Below are 8,601 nucleotides of genomic sequence, written 5' to 3'. Positions count from 1 at the left end.
CCAAAGAGTGCTCATGCAATCCCCTTATTCATCATTTTTAGGGGAGGAAAGTGGAACGAAGCGCTGGAGTTTCAGAGCGGGGGGGCGTTCAAACAGCGAAGTTATAGCTCAGTACAGCTCTGCGATGGCTGCTGGCCTCAGCAGACAGAGAGAATGGCCCACAAACGCACAGCTGTTTCTAATCGGTAACTCAGCACCGATGGCTGACCTACATTCTGGTGCTTGCACGTCTTTGAACCCGTGGCCCTGCCAGACTCAGCCATGGGGGAAGGTAGAGGGAATGAGGGAGAAAAACAAGAGGGAGGAGAGCCTGGAGTCAAGAGGGGTAAAGGAAACAACGGGGGACAAAAAGATGAGAACACAAAGAAAGACGAGCAGAGAGAAGGAAAAGGGATGTTTTTTCCTTTTTCTTTGGTTTTTCTCTCATTGTGGCTCGTGCAGGTTTAAGTCTGACACAGGTTGCACGGTGTGCATGCATGTTTAATGACAGAGTATGTGAAAGAGCCAGAGCGCTGTGTGTGCCTGCAAATGTTTCCACAGCCCCGAAGTGCAGCTGTGCACACCTAAAAAAGAAAAAAAAGGGGGGAAAAACGAACTCATAAAACCTCCTGACCGTCAATTTTCTGGTCTTGTGGATGGACTTGTTACGCTTGGAAAATCCTCATCTTTCAAAATTGCTTTTCTTTGTCAACACCCTGCTGTCTATCAAAGTTTCATAAAGTTCTGCTGTCTGCATCTGAATGAGTGCCCCCTTTCATTAAGGCTGGAGTGCATCTAGCTAGCATTCCTTGCATGCAGAGGAGGGGTACACCCGAGTGCCAGGGGTCCCCTGGTAATGACTCATGGCAAAGATCCCTATCCACTCCCACTTGCAAACAGGACGCTTCCCTGGGTCACGCAGAGAGAGCGAGTGAGTGGGGGTGGGTGTGTGGTATGGGAGAAAGAGAAAGGAGGGGGGCCTCTGGAGCAAAAATGCTGCAAAAACAAAAACCGTTAGCTTGAACATTTATGCACACACACACACACACACACACACACACACACACACACACACACATTGCTACGGAGAGAGGAAGGAACTGGAAGTGGGTCACTGTGTCTCAGGACTGTGGAAAAAAAAGAAAGAAAATAGAGAGAACCAGAACGGGGGAGAAGGAAAACTGAGAGAGAGTCAGGAGTGGACTCAGGCCAGCCAACAATTCACTGGATTGAAATGTGCAGCAACAAATCTGCAAGGAAAGGAGGAGGAGGAGGAGGAGGAGGAGGAGGAGGAGGAGGAGGGCGAACCAGATTAGTTGAGAAATGTTTTACTACGAGTCAGACTAAGATAAAATTAGTGTTTGCAAGAGCATTGCTCCTCAGGCAGAGTTTCATCTGTCACCAAAAGCAGGTGTGACACAGAAAAGTGCAAGCCTCAAAATCTGTTTGCGATGCAGCACACAGGGGCATGTTTGAGTGTCAGCCAGACACCATATTAACAGTTTCTTGTCAACAGACGCCACAGTAACACAACAGGCTCTTGGACAAAAAAAAAAAAAAAGCATGTTTTTCTCCTGGTGCATGTTTCTGGGGCTCCAGCATTTCCACTTGAATCAGTCAGCCCTCTCTGACAAGTGTCATTGAACTCCAGTAAGACAGACAGACGCAGACACGTTGCAGACACGTTGCAGACTCGCACTGGGAACCAGCTTTTCTGCTTGTGCTCCAGTTTCCTCTGCTTGCAGCAGTCAGCGGTGCAGCTCAGCTCGGTGCACTTGTTGTACTGCTCATGCTCCTCTGCTCCTCTCTGGGCTCTGCTGGACCTCTGGGCTCCTCTTGTTTTTGTGCAGGGCCGAGACAAAAGCCTTATGTCAGCAGCAGCACTGCACGCTGAAGGAAGCCAACAGGGTCCCGTGGAGGGAGTGGAACCAGCAGTGGGATAAAGGGAGGAACTGAGCTGATATGGAAGCCTTTTTTTGGACTTTTTCGTTATTTTCCTTCTCTGTTTTTCACCTGTGCTTCTTCCAGCGCCTCACTCCTCAGTGCTGTCCAGCACTTTAGTGATTCTAGCCACCCTCTTGTCTCAGTTATGGCCCTAAGACTGACCTCTCCGTGGATAATGCATTTGTAAGGGTTAGAAGCTCTGAATGTGATCCCAATTATTCTGTTTTTCCAGCACTCAGCAGGATGAACCACTGTTGTTTTTGTCACTGCTGTGCACACATTTAAGCAAGTGCATCAGAAATAGACTGAGGAGGTGGCTTCCAAAAGCAGCACATATCCTACGAGACCGTTAGAACTCCCGTTTATTATGTTAAGGAGTCACAAACATTATTACTCCCCATTCGTCCACATGCACGTGCTGACTTCTGTGTCCATTGTAAAAAAAAATATGTGAGTTTACTCAAGGATGCACGAGGCTCAGTGGTTAGTCCTTCTGTAACCTGCAAGTAAACCAAACGATGAAAAGCGAAGCCTGTGGATTAAAACACGCTTCATTCTGTTTGTGTGCTCTGGTTCTGACACTGTGATGATTCTCTGACGTGAAGCTTTGGGTTTCAGGCAGCGGCTTGAGGAAACCTGACGCGAGCCCTCTCATATGATGTTTTGGTTGTTTCACTCAACGGCATGATAATCATGTTTGATAGCATGTGCTTGTGTGTGTGTGTGTGTGCGCACGTGTGTGTGTGTGTGTGTGTGTGTGTGTGTGTGTGTGTGTGTGCATCGAGGTCTCTACTACCCTCATTAAGTTAACTACGGATGACTTGCCAGGACTTGTCATGAACCTCTGTTTGTCCTGTGGTTCCAGACTGAATGTGTGTGTGTGTGTGTGTGTGTGTGTGTGTGTGTGTGTGTGTGTGTGTGTGCGTGTGTGTGTGTGTGTGTGTGAGTTTAATCCGCTGTCAAAGAGAGGAACAGGAGTGTAGGGGTTCAAAACAGCCTGTCAGTCACGTGTGCTTCCTCCCTGAGTGGGAACCAGTGTTTGTCTCCTTGTGAGCGATGCTTTACGTTTGCTTCAACCACTTTCACGTGGAAACAATCCTTTCATTAACAACAACAGTGCAGAGGAGTAAAATGAACTGCGAGGACCAGACATTTTTGTTTGTGTCGGTGAGAGCTGCAAGCTGAAGTTTGAGCCCAAACGGCAGATCTTTACTGCCAGCTCGGTGTTCAGCAGAGTCAGGGTGTGCTGTTTTAGTAAGGGATGGTGACCAAATACCACACACTGATTGGCCGGACACAAATCAGCAAAAAAAAAGAAAAGAAAAATGTTCCCACTGAGTATCGCATGATGTCTGTTCACATGAGGATGCATCATGAGGTGGCAGAGCAGGACGGCGTGGAAGCAGTGAGGCCTGTCGTGTCGTGTGTTGACATACGATATGCTGTGTTTTTCTCTTTGGTTTGCATGTGGTTTGTGCAGGGCTGTACCACATAATGTCAAATGTTTGCACCCGGATTAGTCCTGTGATCCTTTGACAAACATCAGAGGAATAGCTTTGTCTCTGTCTCTCTCTGTACTTCTGTTTGACAGCTGTAGTATATTAGCACAGGGACGGCTAATTTTCAGTGCTGATGATAACACGCTGCAGTCCTACTTCAAACAACGAGGCCAAAGACACTGGTCCACTGAAGGGGTCTGTCTTAAGCAGAGACAGCTGTTGGAGGATCTTCCAGGGGACATGTGAAGGCCTCGGGCTGGACGTCAGGTATCTCTGGTGGGCACTTCATTGATGGGTCAGCTGATGAGGAGGTGTCTAAGTGCTGATCGCAGTTGGCAAGGTTTAAAGGTCCAGTGTGTAAAACTTAGTGGCATCTAGTGCTGAGGTTGGAATTGCAATTGAAAATTCAGAGCCAACCGTCTCTGGAGCCAGTCTTTGGTTTGTCCATTCTGGGCTACTGTAGAAACATGGCGGACTCCGTGAACGAGGACCTGCTCGCTTGTTAAAATAAGGAATCTTACAATATGACAAAGGGATGACCCGCCTACTCTGCCTCAGACTGGCTCGTACTCGTCGCCTTCGTTGCTTGTGTTCGTTTGGTTTAGACATGAGATGTGCTGATTGGTAAGGGTTAGGGTAACAGGATCAGGCTAAGCCAATCAGAGGGGAGTAGGGCGGATCCTCCCTTCGCCGTGATAGGATTGGTAAATTCATGAGTCGTTCACTCTGTAGATTTAAAGAGCTCGTTCTTTAGTCACTAAAGTACAAAGACTCTTAGGTTCAGGTGATTACACACTAATGAAAACAGAATTATGAATATTATCGAATATTTCTCCTCTGAACCCTTCATACCTGACCTCTGAAAGTACCTGGAAACTTTTCACATGTTGAGTATTCCTTCAGAATATTAGATATTTAAAGCAACGATAAAGGATAACGTTGGGTAGAATAAATAAATCAATAAAATGCTTCAGTTATACAGAAATAAGACGTTAAAACGTCTGATCTGCTTCATCAGGACTGTGTGGGTGTGGCTGTTGACGGTGGCATCTCCCTGACAACAAAGGCAACAAATCATCTGATTCATACACGTCATGAAATCACTCCCCTTTTACTCTGTTAAGCGTTTAAGTTCTCACCAATACTCTGTTTGACAGGGTGAAATTTAGTCACAACACAATGACCTGGAAAGAATCAAAAATGGAAATAAAAAGTATTTTTTTATAACAATCCTTCAATATCACGTTTATGTAACATCACAGTCAGGCAGCGCTCTGTATTTCAGTGAAGACGTAAAACGATGAAGATTCATGAAATGTCGGTTTACTGTGCACATGAGCAGTGAAATATCTCAGAGAGTTTAATTTGAAGGATTTTCAGCGGCCTGAAGAAGTAAAAGTACACAGTATTCATAGAAAAAAGCAAAAATGAAAGAGAAGTGCAGTGTATTCTTCTGGTGACACCTGAGGTTTGTTTGTTTGGGTCCTCGCCCCTCATGTATGTCATATCTACTATAAAACATTGATGATTCCTATATTGTAAAATTCTGATTGGTTCTTGAAATTATGTGACAGCCCCTATTTTTACAGTCCTGACAACCTGACTGCATTTCTCACAGTAAGAAGCTGATTAAGGGCCTTTTTAGGGCCTTTACTTTACTTTCACTGTGGAAAAACAAGAGCAGAAGATGAAGATGTTTGGCTTTAAAGGTTCATCTAAAAGCTCTGGTTAGGCCTGCCAGTAAATAAAGAACCTGCTGCTTTTGGCAAGTCAAACACTTTGCAAATCAGGGCCCTCACAGGGGCCCGTGAAGAAGTAACATGAAGAGCTTATGTGCTTTCAGAGAATTACAATATGAAGGTTTCTGGCACACACAGACAAAGAGACAACATAAGTGGCTGTAATTTAACATGCAGATGCACAGTCCTGCTCATTGCTTTGGAAAATGGCTGGTAATAATGCAAAGTATATGGAATTTTTCTCCCCCTTCAGGGACCCACCGTGCACTGTGCTGTCATTTACAGTGGCATTTTTAAATGTCACATGTCCACGAGGCACAGGATGTGACTTGACAGTGTGGTAAGTGCAGGCAGATGCATGTTGTTTTTGCAGCACCAGACCACTTTGCATTTCGCAGCATTGGCAAATCATTAAGCTTCGGTGGTTGATTTGTGGACCTTCTGCTGGGCCTTTACAGAGGAAACAGAAGTCTGAAGTTGCATGACTTGTGCCTTTTCCTTACCAGCTTTCCAGAGTGATGTCATTGTGAGGACTTGCGACAATCGTTTGATGGACAGGTTTCAAAATAACACAGCAACCATGTAGCCACAGGAAACATTCTTTGCTGTCTTACAAGGGCTTTATTTCTGACAACTGTGTCCAAGTCTCAAGTATGAACTCTTGAGTTTGGGCCCCCGGCTGCTTCTAATCTCTCACAAAACAACCTGTGTTCTGTCATCCGCCATGCTGTCATCCAGCATCCATTGCTGTTTAAGACGGTTTGCTTTAGACGTGACGGTGGACATTTCTGTACGAGCACTTACAGCAGGTCAGTTGTGCAAGTGAGATTTTATCAGAAGGTGGAATGAAGAAATACAAAATCAATTCACATCTACAATGAATAAAGAATAAACATGAATATACCATAAGTCACATTATCATCAAAAGTTCAAAATCCTGCAACTTCATCAGCAGTTTACAGGATGCAGTAACTTTTAAAGGTCTGTCATAACGTAATGACAGCTCTCGACATGTCTGCTCTCCGGAAAGCAGAAACTCTGTCAGCCTGTGCCAATACACAGCTTAGTGGTTGTAATCATGCCTTTTGAACCTCACGTGCGCCTGCTGGCTCAGGAGGATTCATTGCCAAACAAACTTTGATCAAAGTCTCCCCTAAAACTGTCGCTTAGAGCTGGTCCCCAAAAAGTCCCCCCTCCCCCCGTGGATAGAAAGACGGGTGATGACTGTGATGTGAGATAAGAGGGAAGCTACGTGCTTCAGCGCCACATCTCTCACACTGAGTGCCAGTTTGAGATGTAACCTACATATTCCATGCTCTGCGCAGAGGGTATAAAGTAATTAGGAGTAATTACTGCATGCATCACATGTCTGGCCTGAGCATGGAAAGAAAAACTAAGTGCAGAACGAGTTTCATTTTGCGTTTCCTCTAAATCATTCTGCAGAATATGTGTGCTGCCAAGTGTTCCTGTTTCCAATAAGTCTCCTTTACCCACATATTAGCTGCTGACAAACCTTGTCACAGAAAGGTTTGATAAAGCTCCAGCTGCTCTCAATGAAACTGTGCTTAATTCAGAGGGTTTTCAGCTGCAAACGAGTATTTCTGTATATGCCACGGCACGGCGTGTCCATGTTAATTCATTTAAAGTAAAACTAAAAGCATAACCTCCCTCATCGATTTCTACAACACCAGTTATGAGTCGGTTGTTTTTGTGTGCGTCTACGTGTGGGTGTGCACATGCATGTGTGTGTGCTAAGACGGGTCAGAGGAAGTGTGTTTTGTCACATTGTGTCAGTATGTGGGTGAGCAAACGCGTTGACCACACGTCCTCTCTTTAATGCAAAGGAAAGTTACAGTGGTGTTACAGTGGATACGGCTGATATGAAGAGTTTTTATGAAGTTCCAGTGTTAGTGCACAAATACAAATATAAAGCTGAGAGAATTTTTTATTTGACCTATTTGTTTTTTTGCTTTTTTATTATCTTGCTGCCATCTGAATTATTGATTCCTTCAGCCTAAAATTTCAGCTAAAATCTACCAACAGCTGTGAAAAACAGAATTTTAAGACGTTCTATATAACTCTCTGTCCTCATGTGGCTCATTGACATGGTATGAACACGGCGTGGCCACCAACCTATTAACACCCAATGCTAGTCTAACACAATACCTCTTTGGGGCCAACACGCCCTGTTTATCAGTGCTTACTTTAAGTCAGAGGTTTAATGGGCTTACTCTGAAATGCACAAACAGAACTGATGAGCAAGAGCTCCAACGTGTATTTCACCGAACCACAGGTATGAAATATGGGGAAAACAATAGGCGGGGCGGTGGAAATACTTCAGAGTATCCTTGTTCCCCTTTTGTGTCAAGGGGCTCACACACACACACACACACACACACACACACACACACACACACACACACACACACACAGAGGCAGACAGAATGAATAAATGAATAAAGATAAATAAGTTTCAAATGAAGTGCACTTTCATTAGCTTTCTTTTTAACTCTAACTGTTCATCAGTAACTGTGTGACCAAGTCTGACTGAGCTGGAATCTTTATTTTTCTACTGCTGGTTCTTCGTCCTACCTCAGAGTCCAAGTGCAGAAAAAGACTGTAAATGCAGAAGTCTGTAGCCTGCTGCCCTCTTGTGACGAGCAGACACAAACTGTCACTGATGCAAGATGCTGGGTTTGTACCTACCCTGGCAGGTTTGGACTGTGATGTGGATCAGGAGACACAGACAGGGAACGACTTCCTTCAAAAGAAAAAGAAAGTACAAGACCTACAATTCGCAATATTCCCAATTTAATTTTTATTTTGCCAGGGGAATTTCCACTGAAATTCAAGAGCAGTTTCTAATAGGTTCCTGGTCAAGACAGTGACATGATTAAAAAAATCCAATCTGAATTTATGAACGCAGGGAGCTTAGGATGGACAAATGACTTGTTTTTGTAATCTTCAATGAGACGTTTTAGCTCAAAATGACTGTTAACATGACACAAAGGCACATTTTTAAAAAACGTCACACAAAACAGAAGGCCTTTGTTTTAAAGTGTAAAGTACAGCCGACAGCATTTTATTGAATATACTGGATGTTATCAACAACTTCAAAATGCTGTAGGCCAAAATAAAAAAGAGGGAAGAAAGAAAAGGCAAATTTTAGGGCCCAAGCATTGACCTGAAACCTCCATAAAACTGCCTACAAGCATCATGTTTTTACACTGATGAGGAGTTTATTACATTATATTATAATCTGAGGAAAAAACACGACCAGAAAATGTCCAGGATTACTCTTCAGGTAAATGATGATGACAGCGTGTCATGATAAACAGGTGCTCTTCAAACATGTGACTTATTAGCGCTCATTAGCTTCGTTAGCACCGTATTAGCTAGCTGCACTGTGTGTACACAGAGCAGTCTGGTAAGCCATTGCT

Source organism: Chaetodon auriga, chromosome 4 (assembly GCF_051107435.1).
Source record: "Chaetodon auriga isolate fChaAug3 chromosome 4, fChaAug3.hap1, whole genome shotgun sequence".
NCBI lineage: Eukaryota > Metazoa > Chordata > Actinopteri > Chaetodontiformes > Chaetodontidae > Chaetodon > Chaetodon auriga.
Note: the sequence above shows the minus strand (reverse complement) of the source record.